Below are 21,886 nucleotides of genomic sequence, written 5' to 3'. Positions count from 1 at the left end.
TAATTTACATACATGCATACAGTAGCTCCAAGAAGTCCTAGCCAAGACTGCACCATTTTATATTAAATCCTTGCTATATACTAAATCTGACAGAATCTGATTCTTCCTTCTTCTCCCTCCTCCTCAAAAGTATCCATTTACACTTTCTACTCAGAGTAAGAAGCACACAAATTGTAATTGAATGCTAAATACAATTATCATTACAACAGTTTTGCTTTGCCCATAGAAAGCTTCATGGTGTCATGTAATGTGAATTGTTTCCTGGTTTGTGAAGAAAGACATACAATGATTTTGTTTTCATGTTAAACTGTCCACTATTTCCTGCAGCAGCCTTGGGAAAATGTTTGTAATAGTTCATACTTTTGCTCAATTCCTTTTAAATACAAGATTTAAAGTGTATGTGAGATGAGTGCATCTGTGCGTACTTTAAATGTCATTAGATGAAGTTCTGTGCGTGACAGTTCATTTTGGAGCCACTGGCAAAGCTCAAACTGATTTTGAACTTTTCATCTGCCATAGTAATACCTATTAATACAATGGACAAATCTGCAACTTAATATAGTGGCTACTGTGTAAGTGACAAGTCTTATATCAGCTGGAAACTGTGGTGTTCAGGATTATTGTCAACAGAATCTGTCCAAAGAATGCCTTGTTGTCCTGGGTTTGGCCAGAACAGGGTTAATTTTCACCGGACTCCAGGAAGGGGCACAGCCGGGGGGTGGGGGCTGACCCCACCTGGCCAAACAGAGCCCGGTATTCCATACCACGTGACGTCACGCTGGGTTCCGGTGGGGGGGGAGCGGCGCGGCGGGAAGGCACTCGCGGCTTGGGCGGGCGCAGCGCCGGTCCGGTTTCGGGAGAGCGGCTGTTGTACGGTTCGTGGTTGTGTTTTCTCCTTATTTGTATCGTTGTTGTTCCTGTTTTCCCTCTGTTTGCTGTTCTGTTAAACTGCCCTTATCCCGACCCACCAGTTTCTGCCTCTTTCTTTCCATTCTCCTCCGCACGCCGGCGGGGGGAGGGGCGGCCGCGTGGCGCTTTTGTTGCCGGCGGCAGCCGAAACCGAAACATTAAATTGGCGCCCAGACGTGGAGCGGGGATAACGGCAGGGCTGAGCAGCGGGTGTTAAAACTGCTTTCATAGATTTTGTTAAAATTTATTATACGCATTTACTGTGCTAGTTAAAGTCGCCGGTAAAAATGTTTCTGACTTTGATCAAATATCTGTGCTACGTAAATCCTTACTTGCTGTATGTGTTTACTGCCATGCTGTTCATCATCGCTGGGAAAAAGATCAGGATGATGATTTTGCTCTACCTTACGATATCGACTTATGATATGATAACATCACTGTGCATGAAATTAGTCTTGTATTTGCATGCGGCTCTGCGGTCATTCCCGTACCTCGGATCCTATGTCTTAGAATTTGTGAATAATCAAACCCAGTCTGTGGGGAAAGCCGAAGGGGATACCTTCCCCCACTCTTTCGCCCCCCCTCTCTCCTTCAGGCCAGTTCTAACGGCTTTTGATAATTTCGAGTACCCCTGGGATGCTCAGGGCAGCACTCTCCTTTTGTTATGCCTCCTGAACGGGTTTTGGTTTTTGTTTAGGGCTAAGCAAGTCGTTAAGAACATCGTGCAGAGACCTGCCCCGGGGCTGGATAGCTGTGAGTGGCTGGGTGTGTGGGACAGCATGGGCAAGTACCTAGGGCAGTGGGCACCTCCGGTGTTTTTTAAACTCACACCTGAGGAAGTACAGGATCCGGACAAACTAGTAAAGTATCTGCAAAAAGTGTGCTGCCACCCTGGGAACTCCAGAGAGACACAGATCACCGCAACGTGCTGGGGTCTGGCCCACGCCTACCGAGCCCTGTTCAACACTGTTCAGTGCCTTAAGAGGGAAAGGGGGGGAAATGAAGCGGCAGGCACTGCGGCTGGCGCTGCCTCCCCAGCCGGCCCTGCAGCCCCTCCAGCCCAGCAGGCAGTCCCAGCCCCCCCGACCGGCACCACGACTGCTGCAGCCACAGCTGCAGGGTCTGCCTCGATTTCCCCAGCGGGCACAGCAGCTGCTCCAGCCCCAGCTCCAGCCACAGGCACAGTGACTGAGCCCAATGACCAACCTGTGCAGGTAGCAGTCGCCCCTGTAAAACTAAAGAAAGACGCAAAGAGAGCAGATTGCTCCGGGAGGGATGATGATGAGCCAGGGTCATCACGGGAGATAGAGACAGAGATCATCACCCGGTCCCTGTCCCTGGGCGAGCTGCGAGACATGCGGAAAGATTTCAGCCGCCATCCAGGAGAGCACATTGCCACCTGGCTGCTGCGGTGCTGGGATAACGGGGCCAGCAGCTTGGAGTTAGAGGGCAAGGAAGCCAAGCAGCTGGGATCCCTGGCCAGGGATGGGGGCATTGACAAGGCCATTGGGAAAAAGGAACAAGTCCTCAGCCTCTGGAGGAGACTTCTCTCAGGGGTGAGGGAGAGATACCCCTTCAGTGACGATTTTGTATGCTATCCTGGCAAGTGGACCAATATGGAAAGGGGTATTCAGTACTTGAGGGAATTGGCTGTGCGGGAGCTGGTTTACTGTGACACAGACGATGAGCAGGTACCCACAGACCCAGATGAACTCCAGTGCTCACAATCCATGTGGAGGAAGTTTGTGCGGAGTGCACCCTCCTCGCATGCCAACTCACTGGCAGTTGTAAACTGGAAAGGTAAAGACACACCAACAGTGGACGAGGTGGCTGTCAGACTCCGCCAATATGAGGAAAGTCTCTCTTCCTCCCTTGTCTCAGCTGTAAATAAATTGTCCCAGAAGGTCCAGCGACTCGAACAGAGTATGTCCTACTCCCCACCTGTACGGGCCAGTGTCTCAGCTATTAGGGGCAAGCGTTTCTCTGCTCAGGAGAGGGAATACAGAGGCTATACACCCCGGGGCACCCTGTGGTTCTACTTGCGTGACCACGGAGAGGACATGAGGAAGTGGGATGGAAAACCCACCTCAAGTCTAGAGGCCCGAGTACGTGAGTTGCGAGGTAAAACAATCACCAAAGGGGATTCTGTTAGGAAAAGTGCCGCTCCAGTTTCCAAAAGCCAGCTCTCCAGACCAGGTAGAAAGTTTGACCTTGATTCTGATCCTCTGGAGGGGACCTCCAAGTCATTTTTACAGCAGGTGAGCAGCAATTTCTCTGACGAGGATTAGAGGGGCCCTGCCTCCAGCCAGGTGGAGGAAAGGGACAACCGCGTCTATTGGACGGTGTGGATTCGGTGGCCTGGCACGTCAGATCCACAAGAGTATAAAGCTCTAGTGGACACTGGTGCACAGTGTACTTTAATGCCATCAGAGTTCAAAGGGTCAGAGTCCATTTGCATTTCGGGAGTGACAGGGGGGTCCCAAGAGCTGAGTCTACTGGAGGCTGAAGTGAGCCTCACTGGGCAGGACTGGCAGAAGCACCCCATTGTAACTGGCCCCGAGGCTCCGTGCATCCTTGGGATAGACTATCTTAGGAGAGGCTATTTCAAGGACCCAAAGGGGTATCGGTGGGCTTTTGGCATAGCTGCTGTGGAGACGGAAGAAATTAAACAGCTGTCCATTTTGCCTGGTCTCTCGGAGGATCCTTCCGTTGTGGGGTTGCTGAGGGTTGAAGAACAACAGGTACCCATCGCAACCACAACGGTGCACCGGCGACAGTATCGTACCAACCGAGACTCCCTTCTCCCCATTCATCAGCTGATCCGCCAGCTGGAGAGTCAAGGAGTGATCAGTAAAACTCGCTCACCCTTTAATAGTCCCATATGGCCAGTGAGAAAATCTACTGGAGAGTGGAGACTGACAATAGACTACCGTGGCCTGAATGAAGTCACACCACCGCTGAGTGCTGCTGTGCCAGACATGCTAGAACTTCAATATCAGCTGGAGTCAAAGGCAGCCAAGTGGTATGCTACAGTTGACATCGCTAATGCATTCTTCTCCATCCCTTTGGCAGCAGAGTGCAGGCCACAGTTTGCTTTCACCTGAAGGGGCATCCAGTACACCTGGAATCGACTGCCCCAGGGGTGGAAACACAGTCCCACCATTTGCCATGGACTAATCCAGACTGCACTGGAAAAGGGTGAAGCCCCAGAACATCTGCAGTACATCGATGACATCATTATATGGGGCGACACAGCGGAGGAAGTTTTTGAGAAAGGGGAGAAAATAGTTCAAATCCTTCTGAAAGCCGGTTTCGCCATTAAGCGAAGTAAAGTCAAGGGACCTGCGCAAGAGATCCAGTTTTTGGGAATAAAATGGCAGGATGGGCGCCGTCAAATCCCAATGGATGTCATCAACAAAATAGCAGCTATGTCTCCACCCACCAGCAAAAAGGAAGCACAGGCCTTCCTGGGTGTTGTGGGTTTTTGGAGGATGCACATCCCAAATTACAGCCAAATTGTGAGTCCTCTGTACCACGTGACCCGGAAGAAGAATGATTTTGAATGGGGCCCTGAGCAACGACAGGCATTTGAACAAATTAAACGGGAGATAGTTCATGCCGTAGCCCTTGGTCCAGTCCGGTCAGGGCAAGATGTCAAAAACGTGCTCTACACCGCAGCCGGAGAGAATGGCCCAACCTGGAGTCTCTGGCAGAAAGCACCAGGGGAGACTCGAGGTCGACCCCTGGGGTTCTGGAGCCGGGGATACAAAGGATCTGAGGCCCGCTATACTCCCACTGAAAAAGAGATTCTGGCAGCATATGAAGGCGTTCGAGCTGCTTCAGAAGTGGTCGGCACTGAAGCACAGCTCCTCCTAGCTCCACGATTGCCGGTCCTGGGCTGGATGTTCAAAGAGAGGGTCCCCTCTACGCATCATGCCACCGATGCTACGTGGAGTAAGTGGGTCGCGCTGATCACCCAGCGCGCCCGAATGGGAAACCCCAGTCGCCCAGGAATTCTGGAGGTAATAATGGACTGGCCAGAAGGCAAAGATTTTGGAGCATCGCCAGAGGAGGAGGTGACACGTGCTGAAGAGGCCCCACTGTATAACCAGCTGCCAGAAGATAAGAAACAGTATGCCCTGTTCACGGATGGGTCCTGTCGCATTGTGGGGAAGCAGCGGAGGTGGAAGGCTGCTGTATGGAGCCCTAGACGACAAGTCGCGGAAACTGCCGAGGGAGAAGGTGAGTCCAGCCAGTTTGCAGAGGTGAAAGCCATCCAGCTGGCTTTAGACATTGCCAGTCGAGAGAAGTGGCCAGTGCTCTATCTTTACACTGACTCTTGGATGGTGGCCAATGCCTTGTGGGGGTGGCTGCAGCAATGGAAGAAGAACAACTGGCAGCGCAGAGGCAAACCCATCTGGGCTGCCCCATTGTGGCAAGATATTGCTGCCCGGCTAGAGCAGTTGGTTGTAAAAGTCCGTCACGTGGACGCCCACGTCCCTAAGAGTCGGGCCACTGAAGAACATCAAAACAACCACCAGGTAGATCAGGCTGCTAAGATTGAAGTGGCTCAGGTGGATCTGGACTGGCAACATAAGGGTGAACTCTTTATAGCTCGGTGGGCCCATGACACCTCGGGCCACCAAGGAAGAGACGCGACATACAGATGGGCTCGTGACCGAGGGGTGGACTTGACCATGGACACTATTGCACAGGTTATCCATGAATGTGAGACATGCGCTGCAATAAAGCAAGCCAAGCGGGTAAAGCCTCAGTGGTATGGAGGACGATGGCTAAAATATAAATATGGTGAGGCTTGGCAGATTGACTACATCACACTGCCACAAACCCGCCAAGGCAAGCGCTATGTGCTCACAATGGTGGAGGCCACCACCGGATGGCTGGAAACCTACCCTGTGCCCCATGCCACTGCCCGGAATACCATCCTGGGCCTGGAAAAACAAGTCCTGTGGCGACATGGCACTCCCGAAAGAATCGAGTCCGACAACGGGACTCACTTTCGCAACAGCCTCATAGACACCTGGGCCAAAGAACACGGTATCGAGTGGGTGTATCACATCCCCTACCATGCACCAGCCTCGGGAAAGATCGAACGTTACAATGGGCTGCTAAAAACCACTTTGAGGGCAATGGGGGGTGGGACTTTCAAGAACTGGGATACCCATTTAGCAAAGGCCACCTGGTTGGTTAACACCAGAGGGTCCACCAACCGGGCTGGTCCTGCCCAGTCAAAACCTCAGCGCCCCATAGAAGGGGATAAAGTCCCTGTAGTGCACATGCGGAACATGTTAGGGAAGACGGTTTGGGTCAGTCCTGCCTCGGGCAAAGGCAAGCCCGTCCGCGGGATTGCTTTTGCTCAAGGACCTGGGTGTACCTGGTGGGTAATGCGGAAGGATGGGGAAGTCCGATGTGTACCTCATGGGGATTTAATTTTGGGCGAGAATAGTCCATAAATAAATTGTATAAAGTTAGTTGTTAAATAACCCTGTCACTGTCTGTTATCACTGTTATAATTGTTATATTTTGTACCAGTAGTAGCATAGTAAGAATCGTCCAGATTAAAGAAGGATGGACTTTTTCGATGAAAACCTAGCAGAGCACAGCGATGATGGAACTGGACCTGGTTTTCAACAACTGGCATCCAGCAACTTCATCAAGATCAACATCTTCTGCAGACTGTGGGCACGGGCCGCACCAGGTACATCAGCCGTGAGCTCCGGATGCAGCAAGTGACCGCCCATCACCACGCATCACCTCCCCTGCCACGGAAGACCATAACGACAGATGGAGCCTGAAGTCATGGATTAAATGAACTCAATGGACACTTTAGAGTGATGATCCATAGACTAAAGGAATGATATCTGGAGACAGGAGAAGTGGTGGTGATCAACCGGACAGTGGGGGACCTGGGCATGACGTAGATGGTATGGAATAAGGGGTGGATAATGTCCTGGGTTTGGCCAGAACAGGGTTAATTTTCACCGGACTCCAGGAAGGGGCACAGCCGGGGGGTGGGGGCTGACCCCACCTGGCCAAACAGAGCCCGGTATTCCATACCACGTGACGTCACGCTGGGTTCCGGTGGGGGGGGAGCGGCGCGGCGGGAAGGCACTCGCGGCTTGGGCGGGCGCAGCGCCGGTCCGGTTTCGGGAGAGCGGCTGTTGTACGGTTCGTGGTTGTGTTTTCTCCTTATTTGTATCGTTGTTGTTCCTGTTTTCCCTCTGTTTGCTGTTCTGTTAAACTGCCCTTATCCCGACCCACCAGTTTCTGCCTCTTTCTTTCCATTCTCCTCCGCACGCCGGCGGGGGGAGGGGCGGCCGCGTGGCGCTTTTGTTGCCGGCGGCAGCCGAAACCGAAACACTTGTTTTCGTTGTTTTGAGCATATTCCCCACAAATCTATATTTTTAAAGTGATTTCCTTAATTATTTTTTATGGAGCAAGAAGTCATTTGCAAGAAATTGCTTTCAAAATTTGTCACTGGGTGAAATACTCTTTTAGATTATGATTATTATATTTATACTCAGTTTGGGGAAGTAAGATAAAGAGAAGATGATGCGGTCTGTGGTATACCTTAGATATGGCACTGATTATGCGGCTGCGACTTTCCCATTGTGCCCCTGTTCCTGGCACCTAGTCAAGCTCCTGACAATAATGATTCAGGTTCTCATTCTTACTGAGCATCCCCTTCTATTTCTGTAGAAAGCCTTTTGGCTCAGCTGGCTTCTAAACAGGTGTATCCCTTTTTTCTGTACCTCATTAGGCACCTTGCCAAGGAGAAAAAGGCTGATTCAACTTTCCTGTCAAATGGTCTGTTTTAAAGTCGCACCTTTTCAAGTGAGATCTGGTGTTTTGCTGGTGTGCCTGGGCTCGGGTCTGGGAGACAACGGAGCATTCCTGGTTATCCCAGAAATAAAACTCTTCAGCTTTAGTGATGACATTGGAACACAGGTCTTTGTTCCTGCATATCTCATTGAAAAATATATATCATGTTTCAGATATTTCCAGTAACAGTTGCCAACATATGACCACAGATAAACAGACCTCTCATGGTTTTCTTCAGGTGGAATTATTCATATGGAAAAAGATTTTCAGGAGATCCTCTCTGATAGTTTTTAATTGGGAGACATTTCCTTTGGAGAAAAAGGGGCTTCAGCCCATGCAGAAGCTGAAAAAACCCCAGGTTCCTCATGTAAATAAGGTTATATCTGACGTGTTTAGCTTCTACATGTTTGATCTGGAGCCCTCCACAAAGCCTGCTGAGATGTTCTTGCTCTGGGGAGATCCCGCAGTCCCTGTGCCTTTCTGTGTTCACCCCCAGTAATTACACCCTGCAGTGCCACTCCCCGCAGCCAACAAAGCTCCTTTTCTTGAGCGACGATGCCTTGTACGTCCTCTGTTTTGATTCTGTCAGGGTGGTTTCCGAAGATATTTAAGGTTCCTTCTGATTCAGTGACTTACCAGTGGGCGAAAGGCCACCTCACTCTATTTTCATCCCTTCGAGGACATTTTTGATAGCAGGGGGCCTAGGGAAAAATGTTCTGCATTCAAAGTCTGTGGCCTCTCAACCGGTTGCAAGTTGGTGCACGGGGAATTTTACACCTGGATAGACCGCAGCTAAATACGGTAAACACTAAGGCTGAGGCTTGCAGAACCGGCTACAAGGTTTAGCTAGACCACTCCACCTGAAATGAACAGGAGCTACGTGGATAATTCTCTAACTGGTTTTAATTAGACAACGTGGGTGCAAGTGTGGACATGCTGAATGGATAGATAACAAAAAATGATAAATTACCAGTTTATTCTTGCTTCTTTCTAGATTGTTAAATCTCTACTGCAGCTGTCATGAGACAAAGCTGCGTGTTCAGTACATCACAGGATTTTGATAATCACTTCCTAAGCTAAAGGTAAGCCTCCTTTGTACGTCTGATCATAGTCTCAGCCTACGTTTGTGCTCTCGCTTGCCTGTTTTCCACCCAGCCAGCAACCTACGCTTGGTTCCCCTCATCCTGGACTCAAAGCAGCTCAGAAAATGAGATCTCCGGTGCAGTTGCCATGGTACTTGCGCGGCACATGCACGGCTGCCTTCAGCAAAGCTGCGGGGGCCTGGCTTGATGCCCTGCACTCCAACTATTTGGTGGTCGACCCCTGGTTGTGGTTGTGACCAGTTCCCCTGGGGCACCGTGGAGGGAGGGACCCCTAGGCGGGTGGGGGTCTCAGCTGGGAGGCAGGAGCCGGCAGCAGTTGCTGCCCGGCAGTGGGGCCAAGGCTGGTCGGCCCCGGCTGTGGACCCTGCCTGTGTCCAAATTCAGGCTCTGCACCATGAACTAGGAGGCTTCCTCAGCCACCAGCCTCAGCCTGGACCAGACAGGCTGTATGGGCATAACCCACCCATCCAAGTGCACGCACAGTCGTGCCGCCATAACACCTGCTCCGCTATGGCCTACCCTAGACTTCTACTATACGGACTTAAAAATTAATAATTTAAAGAAAACAAAGGAAAAAAATTAATTTAAGGAGCTTTTGATGATGCCAGCTAACATGGCCATCTATGCAGAAAGAGAAGATTATATACACAAGTTACAAAGAATGTTTGCAAACATTATAATTAATGTGCACACCTTATCAACATGCATTGATTTTATACGCATCCTTTAATTTAAATAGCTTTGATTTTCTGTCTGGAAGACAAAAGAGGACATTAATAGCCATCTCTTACTGAGTTTACAGAGCTGTACATTAGCTCCTCTAAAATGATCTTGTGTTTGTTATGCTTTGGCTATTAATATTTAAAAGAATATTAAAAATGCTGGAAACCTGACTCAGGTAGATACTACATAAACAAATTGCATATTTGATATTAATTCACCCTGTTACTTCCCTTTATCTGCTACAAAACTGTATACTCCTTGCAAAGCTACCAACAACAATCTCTGTGTGCCAGTTTATTACCTGTATAGATATCATTATTCGCCTGTGACAGCAAAGTCAAATTCAAGGCATTTTTCATAAACTAGGAAAAATTACCTTTCCAGTGACATGTGACACAACCTTCAACTACTAAATGAATCCAAGAAAAATTCTCCTTTGGGAAAAGACCTTGCACATGATTTGTCAGCCTTAAAAATATTTTTTGAGAAAGTTAATTCTGAGAGGCTTTACAACCGAGCAGTATTTTCTGCCTATATTTAAACTGTCCTCTGCTGTCATGCATTTCAGAATCAAAACTACAGAAAAAAATTTGCTTTGCTATATTTTAGCTGTACAAAGACTGTTAGGCCCTCATGGTGAGATCTGAGACCTTATTGGAAATCTCATACAAAAATCTTATTTGTAAATGTCACATCATGATTTTCAGCACCGAGGTGCTCCAGGAGATTGATGCTGCAATGAGGAGCCTAACGAATGGAGACTAAAACCGAGGTGAGATGTCTGGGGACTGACAGGGGTGTTAAAGCAGGATGAAGTGGCTGAAGCAAAAAGCATCAGCTTTGGGGAGGAGGGGAGGACAAAAGGATGTTCATAAAAAGAGCACACTCCTTCCAAAATCTCACCCAGATTTAACCTTCCTTCTGCTGCTGACAAAGATGTGTCTGTAAAGCCCATTGGCACCTGGACGCCTTAGTGCTGGTCCATGTGCCAGATGGTAACCTACAGATGCTGCTACTGCCCTCAGTTACTGGGATGGGGTGAATACATTCTGCTTGCCCATAGCTTAGGGAGGGTTAATGAATGGCTTAATTAACTTCCCTAGCTGAGATCAAGCTGCAGATTTGAACCAGCTGTTGTAAGAGATGGCTGCCTGGGCATCATGGGGCAGCAGGTGGTGAGGCTGCAGGCTGCCCTGGAGAGGCTTAGAGATACAGGCTGACAGGAGTGGTGGAAAATGCAATGTTGAGAGGAAAACTGCCAAGCAGGAAGCTAGGAAGCTGCAAAGGAAGAGGGAGAGATAAGGAAGGATGATCTGCTATTGCTTTGTTCTAGAGCTGGCAGAAAAGAGTATCTCTGGCCATCCCTGCTCCTGCCTTAATGGGCTGGGCTAGAGTGTCTGAAGGTAGGGTAGGGGCTCATGGCTGAGTCTGCAATGTCTTGCATCTACAGGGTGTGACTTTGAGCTCTTTGTTATCTACAGGGACTGACTGTCTTATGGTTGGAAAGACTGGAATGGGATGGGGACGTCTGACTTCATCGCAAGCACATGCAACAGGCTTGTGCTGCCTCGGTGGGATTCAGCTGTGCCGTACAGCTTGGTGCTGTGCGGAGACCCTGAGGCTACCTCTAATGGCAGCCCTGTGTGGCACTTGGTCTCGCACAGATGATCTTGCTGAAAAACATGTTGGAGCGGTCTGAACAGCACGGTGTTTAAACCAGCTAAACCCCTTCAACCCAGCTGGATCACAGCTCTTCCAGGTGATGCTATGTTGTATAGATATACAGATCCTTACCAGTCAGTGTAACTAAAAATACTTCAAAGGCAAGGCTCTGGTGTTTACTGAAGCAGGGTGACACTTCTAGTCTTCTCTGTCCTGCAGTCTAGGAAAATTGTTTGCCATCTGCATATGCCTATAGTACTAAACCTGGAATTTCCTGGGCTCTGGAGAACTTGCATTTCAAGTAGGAATAAAACCCTGGACATGTGAAATTCTTTATGTACGTATCTTTTCAAAAGCAAATAGAGCAGCATCTTCAGGAAGGGAGGTACACGCATAAATGTCTGTCTGAGGAGCAGAGTAGGCGAGACGGTCATGCTCCTAATGACTCTGTCACTGGCTGACTCCTGAGACATGGCTAGTGATGAGTGTGGCTATCAGTGAGATGGTCGGACTGCTGATGAGCTGGGGCTGGTGGCCCTCACTCTGTGTGTTTGGTGGGAGGCTAGGCCTGGCAGAAGCGTAGCTTGTGGCACATGTACATTTCTGATGCAGCAGAGGCTAAGAACCCCTCGTAGAAAACGGAACCCTGTTCTGTTAAGTATTTCATAAAAATTAACACAAGGACCTTCTGTACAAACAGTGGTTGCAGCCCTGGGTACCTGTTACTTTTTTTCTTTAGAGTATTTTTTTTATGCCATTACACTCGCTCTCCCCACTTAAACTTCATCTGATGCTTTTGCAGCATTTCAGGATTTCAAGAGTGTAAAACAAAAACAAAAATAAAACCAAAACCCAAACCCAAACAAACAAATATCCAAAGCCCATTTTTAAGCACGTGGCCATTCCTCAGTCCAGTAAGTGCAACTTTCAGAGACCAGATTGCCAGTGCATGTCTTCTGGTGCCAGTAAATACCAGAAGTACCTGGTAACTGATCACAGTCTTGTCTATGTGAAAGTTTGGGTGGGAAAACGTGGGGAAAGAGTGATAAGAATAACTGATGCATGATGGAGTCATGCAAAGACAGCTGTATTCTGAACAACTACTGAGATGTGAGCACAGGGTGAAAGCTCTCTCACTTCTTGTGTGTCATTCCTCACTCAGCCTTAATGCAACCACTTTTCCTCTCTCCTGTCCTGTCAGCAGAGAAGCATTTGCCCTTCAGTGTTTTGCAGTGGGTGGCTGTTCAGCTCACAGCAAATTTTGGAACACGATCAGTTGTGCCAGACATTGCTATCTCAGTATTTCCATGGGGTGTAGCACCCAAATACCATACAGTCATTAATAGCTCTTTTCCTCAAAGGCTCTTCCACTGTTTGGAGGGATGAAGCTAGCAAAGGGGTACAGGAATACAGGGGTTATGGAAAAAGACTGTGTACTGGGAGGTCAGTTGCTGAGTTTTTTGCAGTCCAGGCTAGTGAGCTGCCTGTTGGACTATTCTTCCTACTCTATTCTCTTTGCTCGAGCTGAACTCACCGTGTCTGAACTTAACTACGAGAAACTGATGGACACCTACTTACTTGATGGTAAGGGGAGTTTACTGGGCTTTTCACCCTTGGGAAATTTCACTGAACTCACTGAACTTCAATGTCTGCTGTGGCACGTGCTCCTGTGCAGCTCCTCAGTCTCTTTCCATCTAAATAACAGCTATATCTGATCATGGGAAACTGCATTTTCCACTGTCTTATATTCTCTGTCACTCGTTCTGATTGTATGTCTTAGGGATGGAATCTAATTTCAGTAAAACCCCAGAGCTACCATTTAAAATGACCCCTCTCCTTACTAGCAAGATTACCTGATATAGGACTGCTTGATTTAGTTTAAGAGATTTTCAGGGATGACTTATTTTCCTTTATAAGTCTGTAGTTAGTAAGAGAATGTAAAGGAGCTGGCTAGCTAAAAACCAGAATTTGTAAGCTTAAAGTGGTTTGTTGCCTTTAATGTGCACGCAGAACAAAATGAAGAAGCTGTTTTGTTTGGGGGCTTATAATGTACAAGAACTTCTTTCTTGTAGCTTCTGAAGTTGTTGGTATTAAGAAAAGCAACAAGAAGGGTTAATAAAAGTAACAAAAAGGGCTCTTTAAAAATCAGCAACAGCGGAAACATTCTCTCTGCTCCTTTCAAGAAGACAAACTGAACGTAATTCCACTGTCCAAAGTTCCTCCCAATAATGTATGAGGACATGTTTGTGCAGTTCGGCAAGGTTAGGGGACAGCTGAGTTATTGGTGCTGTATTAGAGAACACATACTGTGACCATGCTCCAGCCAAGTCTCGATCTGAAAGTCCTTTGCAGTACAAAAGTCCCCTGACACATTTAATTTTCTGTGTATGTTTTTGAATCTTTGTGCTTTATCATCAGCAGAATCTGAAGCTGCTGCGTGCAATTCCACCCTGAATTTCACAAGCAAGTATGCTCTGATGTTGCCTCTGATCATTCATCCTTTCTGAAAATGGGATTAGTGGGAGTTTACAATTATCTAGCTTTACTTCTCATGGAAAGCTGTTGCAAAACTAATGGCACTAAGACACAGGAGCATTTTTCTTGTGGCAAAAATCACACAAGTCAGAGTTTACCACTTACATTTTCCAAGATAAGTTTGATGATTATCCTGTAAATGAGCATTGATTTTTTTTTTCCTTTAGATCCCATTACTTTCTATCTCAGGGAGATTTTTCTGTCTTCTTGCATACCTATTATAAATGTCTAGCAAACATTTTATCCATACATTATTGCTTTTTTCTTAAAAACAGGCACTCTAAAACCCCAAAACCACAACCTTCCCCCTTCCCCATGATGCTGGGAGTGCCAGATCCGGAGTATTTTTAGTGCGTCCGGAGAGCTGGGTGTGCTTCTAGAACTGGCTGTCCCACAAGGTGGCACTAAAGAGAAAAGTGACAACTTGGCTAATAAAAAGTGAAAACCGAAGGCAAAATACCATATGCTGAATCAATATTATTTTAATTAGGAGCACGCTTCCTTTATTGTCAGTTAAATTTTATTTTGTGGAAAGCCTTAAAGCTATATAGCAGCAAAGATGGTTCATTACCCCCATCCCACATCGAAAGTTAAGTGTTAAAGAGAATGAACGTAGGTCGCCTACTTATCACAGTTCCAGAATCTCAAGGAGGATAATTGTGATCAAAATGTAGTTAATTAATTTTCTTCTTTAAGGAATAAAGGAATTCAAATGGACTAAAAGCTAAAATCTTCTTTGCAGTTATTAGTCACGTTGGTAAGCGATATGACACAAGGAATTATTTATTGTCTGCGATGTGAATGAGTTTTCTACTGGAATATTTTGATTGCTTACTTTTTATGCCTCTGCTGTTTAATGCTCTGGTCTTATTTCATAAGCAAATTATTTGAAAAAATATGTTTCTGTGATCATGAATTTTATGCCAACAGGGGTTAAATCTTGCCACTTTGATAATGAGTATGAATTCTCACCAAAAACACCTTTATCATTAAACTCTTTTTGAGGTCCAAGTTACAAGAGTGGTCAGATTAATACTTTTCTAACAAGAAAGCAGCAGCCATGACTGTTCTGTAGACTCCAGACCTGAAGCTTACTACATAATGAAATAAATTGCATCAGAGTAATTTCTAGACATTTATAACCAGCGTATCTATAATATTTTTATTTCTTCCAAGATGTGTGCTTATGGAATCAGTACTATTCAGGGCAATAGGGGGCAGGAGTTTACTTGCAGAGACAAACTTAAAACAGTATCAATGCATTAAGAAGAAAAATCCCTAAAGCGATTCTAAAATATTTTTCTGTGAGGTAAGCAGTATTACAGACTACCTGGCAGTGTGCTCACCAAATGATCAGAAGTATTGGTACTGTATGCTGATGCTTAATGAAACTGCAATACTGGAACCACCCTGGAAAGCAAGAGTGACCCATGTGTAGCCTGAAAGACTGGAATCTAGATTTACTAGGGAGGATATTTTCATGTATTGAAGACTGGTTAAAGTTAAATGCTGCTGATGCATTAAGAATAGTTTTATCACTGCAAACAGCTACTATTTTTTTTTTAAATAATAACTGGTATTCTACGTTCAAAGACCTCATTTGATTAGTTCACATTATTCATTGCATGAGGAAATAAAAGCATCTGCTGCTCAGGATCCCAGTAAAAGCAAACCAAGGCAAATTTTGGTCAAGAGAAGCACTGGGGGAAGGGCTTCTGCCCATTCAGCTGACCTCCTCTACCCTTTTGTAGTTTGTCCCCCACCCTGTTTAGGACTCCCCTTCAGCACTTACTCCATTTTAAGCACTAGTCCAAAGAAAGCCACACTGCAGCATGTACCAAAAGTGCTTTGTTGGAATAAACAACAAAAACATGGCAACCATGAACACATGCTGACCTTCTTCCTTGCAGTCCTTATTCAGAGAAAGTTTGGGATCAGTCAGAATTTGGACTGAGGAATTTCACAGTGATTCTGTTTGTAGATGTTTATTACTGTTTTTACAGATCATTCTTCCTGAAGGATTGTTGCAGGCTGTATTTCCCTCAGCTGTTAAATTTTAGCCACATTTCTTCAAAAAATTGTCTAGCTTATACTTATCCAGGACATTTGGCAAGTCACGGATCCCTAAGGTATTTTGTTTGGGAGACTGAAGATCAGTGCATATATCCTTGCAATAACTCAGGGAGTCCATAGGAGGGTACGACTGGTTGTGGTGGAGCTGACTAAATACATTCATATACTCATATACTGTCTACTGGACACAAAAAGGGGCCTCAGGCAGGTGATGGTAAGGCACGACAAGTGCTCTTGCATAAGGAGGGACTGTCTAGCTCAGCTAAATCTGGAGATCCAGGAGGGAACATCCATATTCTTTCCTTGTAAAATGGGAAATAGGATATTGAAAGAAACAAAAGGGTGTGGGATGTTTATAATACTTTACAAAACCACTAAACTCTGTCTGCATTGACATCCAGCACCAGAGGTCTGAACATGCATTGTAGAGTTAAATGGACAAAGAGATTATCCACAGGATTTTTTTTTAAAGTGTTTTAAAATAAATTCTAATGGAAATAAACCCTCACCTAGCCCACTATCATGCCCCTTGTATTTTTCAGTGAAAAGGTGCTGAAGTAGCAAATAAGACATGATCTAGGTGTGGAAATGTTGGTTCCTAACACAATCTGGAGTTTCCACAAATTCTTCTTCTCCCCTCTGAGACGGACTTCTTACCACTAATTGATTCCAATTAGCCAGTTTTAAGTGTAATTATTCAGTAAAAGAAACAAACAGTATTATATCTATGCTCTGCATCCCACTACTAACAACATGGCATTATTGAACTTGTGGAATTGAAATGGCTCATGCTTAGAAAAAAACATTTTCAAGAAGCTATGTTTAAAAACACCGAGGAAAAAAACCCTCTGTAATGGAATTGAAATATACTTTAACTAAAATTTGCTAGTGGAGAATGAGGACACTTGTTTTTCTTCTTAAATTGCTGCTGAAATGAGCAAAAAGAAATGAATGGAAGAAAAAGAAAAATCAGTTGCTGAATAGACATGGATAAATACGAAAACAGAACATCTGGGGAAAATAATGCATCTCAGCCACGTAATTTGGAAATTTAAAATATATAATTCTCATATGAAAGTAGATATTTCTATCCTAAAACTTCAGACAGAAATTGTTAGCTTTGAGTAAAAAAATTTAGTACTGAATAGTTTTAAAAGGATTGAAATACAAAGGAGGAAAATTCCACAGCAACGGATGGTGACACGATGATTTCAAAGCACAGGGCAAATGGGAAATGGCGGGTGGTCACTGGGTCCTGGTGGTACACAGGCAATGCTCCATTGATGCTTCCTGAGATGTTCCTTCCAACTTGAGAGGCAACTGAGAAGAGGTGATGGTAAGAGAGGAAGGAGGGAGGAGGAGGAGAAGAGAGGGATCCAGAGTACTAGGCAACCTGTCTGTCCTGTGGCAAACTTCCAGCTCCTCATTAGATTGGACCTTACCCATAGCATCATGCAGCGCCATGCCCTGTCATCTCACATCCGTTCCTTTACAAAAGGAAAAATAAAACTTGTCCAAGGTGAAGATGTATCTAGTCATCTGGCCATCTCTAATCATAAACCAAACATATATAGTGCTTACTGCCACTGGGCTCAAGTAAGAAAGAAGGTAATTTGTACAGGTGGTGTGAGGGTGAAGGAGCAGAGGAGAACGATGGAAGGACAGGTCCTCTTCTTGGTATGTCTAAGCCAGCACAAATGACCGTGTGTCAGCTTGTTTTAAAATCCAGTGTTTTGGCTGTTTCGGCTTTTAATTAGAAAGTCTTTCCCTTAGCATTTTTCTTAGCAGCAATTTTTAAACGAAACAGAAGGTGTATTCCCCGGTGCCATATGTTAAACCTGATATGTTATTGAAAATGTCTTCTGGAAAAAAAATCCCAAAACAAAGCCAACTGAAGAAACACCAAAGGTAGGACCACTGTCCAAATCCACTCCCTTTGGCCCACTTGCAAACCTCAAGAGGACATAACAGTCCCCTGCTAGGCAGCGGCACTTCTTTGGGGAATTAGTCATAATTTGAAAAGCCAACAGATAGACTCCTAATTTCCTCTTTGCTTCTCTGGCAACCTGTTGTGGCTTGGAAAGAGTCATTCCCTAGTCATCCACCACTTGGTCCCAAAGACAGCAGTAAGTAAAAGCCATGCAGAAGCTGGGTCTGTGGGAAGTGAAGAGTTCATAATACGTTGGGAGGTCACCTTCTTGATGTGTTTTGACCAACACGTTAGTAGGCTATGAAGTGTAGTCCATTTTAGCACTTCAACAGAAGGGATTAAGAGCTATAGGTATCCTTGACTTTGAAGCACACAAGAGGAATCCAACTATGACCACAGAAATGCCTGACTGAGGCTGAAAGGGTCAGTGGAGCACTGACTGATGTAGGCTGATGCGGTCTTATCCCCCTGTAATTCTTCCCTGTATAAGTTCCAGTTGTTTCTAGGCTTTGCACAGGAGGACATTTTCTGAGCCCTTTACTATGGTGCTTTTGTGGGAGTGGGGTCAGTATGATAAAGTCTGTCTGTAAACCTTTGATAGACTCAGATGAATGAAGGATGGATTGCTCATGTTAAAAAGCTGAAAAAGTTAGGCAGCCTCAGAAAACCGTGATGTGCCGATCTGGATGAACTGTACCCAGCTGCATGATATACAATACAGTTGCTCATTTATAGAGCTTTTCTTCCAAGACTGTAAAGCACCAGTGTGAATACTGAGAGGTGTTTGTGTGCAACCTTAACGTAACATAAACCACAGCTTTATGGGGGTCCCTCATCAGCTCTTTGCTGGCCACAGTACAGGCTGGTGTAGAATTGGAAACTGTGCTGCCTGAAGTTTATCCACGTTTCTTCTGATACTTGTCTAGGGAGGGCCATCTCCACAGCAATTCAGTTAAGGTGAGACATGCTCTTTTATTTTGTATGAGTAACTGAAACCCTATCCTATAAGCTCATAAAATGAGATTGCATACAAGATGTTGATGGCCTAGGGGAAGTTTTGAACAACTGGGAATCATTATCAGGATTTTGCTGAAAAAATGATCCATGATCTGATGTATTTTCCAACAGTCTTTGCAGAAAGACCAAAGGAGTTGTGAGCTTTAGAGGAAATGAAAATCCATGTCTACGCTTGTAACTATTGTCAAATGAAAAAACAGGATTTTTCCCTAGATGCACAGAAATTGTTTCTCAGAAGCCCCACGCCTTTGTAATTTCTCATCAAAATTGTTATATATAACAATCTGTACACAGAACTACTTGCAGAAAGCAGCATTTGAGAACAAATTAATAAGTTAATACCTCCCTTCACCTGTATCTGCTCCAGCTACATTGTAGAAACCCATCATTACTAATATGAAGAAGAGGTTAATCTAGTAATGTACAGTCTTGGAATGATGGATGAGTCAAGGCACCTGAGCTCTTTAACACAGTAATTAGCAACACCTTCTTATTGTAAGTCTCCAGACTGACAAGAAGCCTAAAGAGAGACGGAGGGGGGCTGCAAACCTCTCAGTGCTTTGTTTGAGTAATGGGACCAAAGTTGGCGGTGAATATAAACAGCCTTAACTCCCATCACTCATGCCTTTTCCAATATTTTGACTGTGCTATTTCGACTTGGCATAAAAGGAATTAGCCTCATGGCTTCTTCCTAGCATGCACCTTAAATCTTTTACATACCCTCTCCGACACTGGGCCCTCAATTTATAGACTAACATTGTCAAAGCTGAGTTGTGTGACTGACTCCCTCAGCTGGTTTTGGAAGATCTCAGCCTGGAGAGTTATGTATTTGTTATTTGTACACCGAGAAGGCCAGAACGATGCTCCTGTGCTGTCACACGCAGCTGTACATCCCTCTTTAAAAGTGGCAGAGCTGGTTAGCCCAACCGCCTGGCACTCACTACTGTTCTGAGAAGGCTTCACAAGAACCTCAACCTGTGAAACTCGTAACTATTCAATTGTGTTTAATGAAAAATGTGATCAGAAACTAAAAGTATTTATAAATGACACTCAAACCGTTCCATCGTATTCCAGGCTACTTCTACTTTTGAAGCACATCTTTGCTTGAATGTCTCCCTGCGCTGCTGATGGGAACAAACATAACTTAAAAACCGTTGCAGAAAGCGATAGAGGGAAACACTACCTATTTTACTCATCCCTGATACTGACAGCCCGCATACAGAATCTTAAAAGCACTCAGGCAGTTCTTCCGTGCCCACTTTTAAAGGCTTTAATGAAACATAGAAACTGACATTTTAAACCTGTAGCTTTGGATGTTATTTTGCCGTGTCAGTTTCTTTTTTTTTTTTCCAAATCACATAGCAAGAGTTTTCTACCTTTCTGCCTTGAACTACAGTCAACAAATAAAGAAGGCTATTTTCAGATAATAAAATGTTTCTGTTCTCTGGCCTGTTGTTACAGGTGGGCAGCCAAATAACGCCTCAGTAAATATGTGGGAACACTAGTTACAGAGCAAAGTCTCAGCCCTCCTAGCACATACAAACATAATTAGGAAGCGTATCACCACACTTATAATTAAGAATAGTTAACATTACAAGCTTTTGTTAGACTGTGCTGCAAGATAGAAACAAAGGCTCGATTCCTTCCAGGGAGAGCAGATGTATGTATAATCCTTATATAGAAATATATAAGGAAATATAAGGAATATATAAAGAAACTGGTAAAATCCTTGAACTGGTATTCCTTAAACTGGTTTGAGCGTCAGTAAATGATCATTTGTATTCTGCAACAGCATGCAAAGTCAGATAACATTTCTAGAAGATGTAGTAGATACAGGGAAAACAGAGATCAGGCATTCCTTTGGGAAGTAAAATGGCTAATATATCACATTTCATGAAACTCTGCAGATTTGCTTTGCTTATGAAAAAAGTGTAGGACTTCTTATTCTTTTTTCTTCACTATGAAAAATAAGGCCCTTATTCTGCAAATTGTTATGTACGGATTTAACTTCTCATACAGCATATATTGCTGTAGATGCCACAGGACTGAACGCCACAGATAAACACATCTGTAACTGCTTACGAGATTGGAGCTAAAGAGCTTCAAAAAAGAAAATGAGCAGAGATAGTTTTTGAAGCACTCAAGCAAAATAAGGGGAAGAGGGATGCTTTCAGACATGGATCTAGATCCTGGCCGTGTATATTAATTCTGTGTTTCTGCAGTCCCTATGCGCAAAAGTTTGGGGGCAGCTGAAAGAAGCGGGCTGGGATTCAGTAATTCGGTTTTCCGGGCTGGGGTTCACTCCTAGGACTGCTGGAGCCACGCGTTGGTGCACTACCCCGGGCAGCGCCGAACGCATCCTTGGATCCCACCAGCCGAGGAGCGGGGCCCGGCCGGGGCCGGAGGGAGAGCCGGAGTGGGAAGGCTGCCCCGGGGCCGCGGCGGGCCGGTTTCCCAAAGTCCCGGCCAACGCTTACGGAGTGATTTTTCTCGGCATATCAATCCTCTCGATTTAAGTGGGAGTATTTGTCCTTTTCTCGGCTCCATCCCCACGTTAGTATGACAGCGCTATTGTCGTCCAAACGTGTGCAGCCGGCGGCTCTTTATTAAAGTCTATACAAACGGTATATATATAGAGACTATATAAAGTACGGCACGGTACCGGCGTTCGGTATTTCCGCGGCGAGCACACCGACAGGCGTGCAGCCCCGGAGGCCCCGCGGCGCGGAGGCTCTGCGGCCGGGCAGCCGCCCCGGCCCCGGCCTCCGCCCCCCGCCCGCCCCGGCCGGGGCTCCCGGCGCCGCTCGGCGGCCTCCCCCGGAGCCGCGGCGTGCGACAGACCGGAGAGCCACCGCCCCCCGCCCCCGCCCGCTCCCCCGGGGCGCCGCCGTCACAGCCGGAGCAGCCGCTGAAGCCGAGGGGCGGCGGGGCTTGCCCGCCTCTCCCCCCTTCCCATCCCTCGCCTCTCCCGGTGCCTATATATACCCGCCGCTGCCCGAGCCGGCCGGGAGAGCGCTCTGTACCTGCAGGAGACAGAAAGCACAAAATACAAGCGGAGCTGCTCCGGAGCCGGCCCCGCCAACAGCAGCAG

The sequence above is a fragment of the Opisthocomus hoazin genome, chromosome 8, assembly GCF_030867145.1.
Source record: "Opisthocomus hoazin isolate bOpiHoa1 chromosome 8, bOpiHoa1.hap1, whole genome shotgun sequence".
Lineage (NCBI taxonomy): Eukaryota > Metazoa > Chordata > Aves > Opisthocomiformes > Opisthocomidae > Opisthocomus > Opisthocomus hoazin.
Note: the sequence above shows the minus strand (reverse complement) of the source record.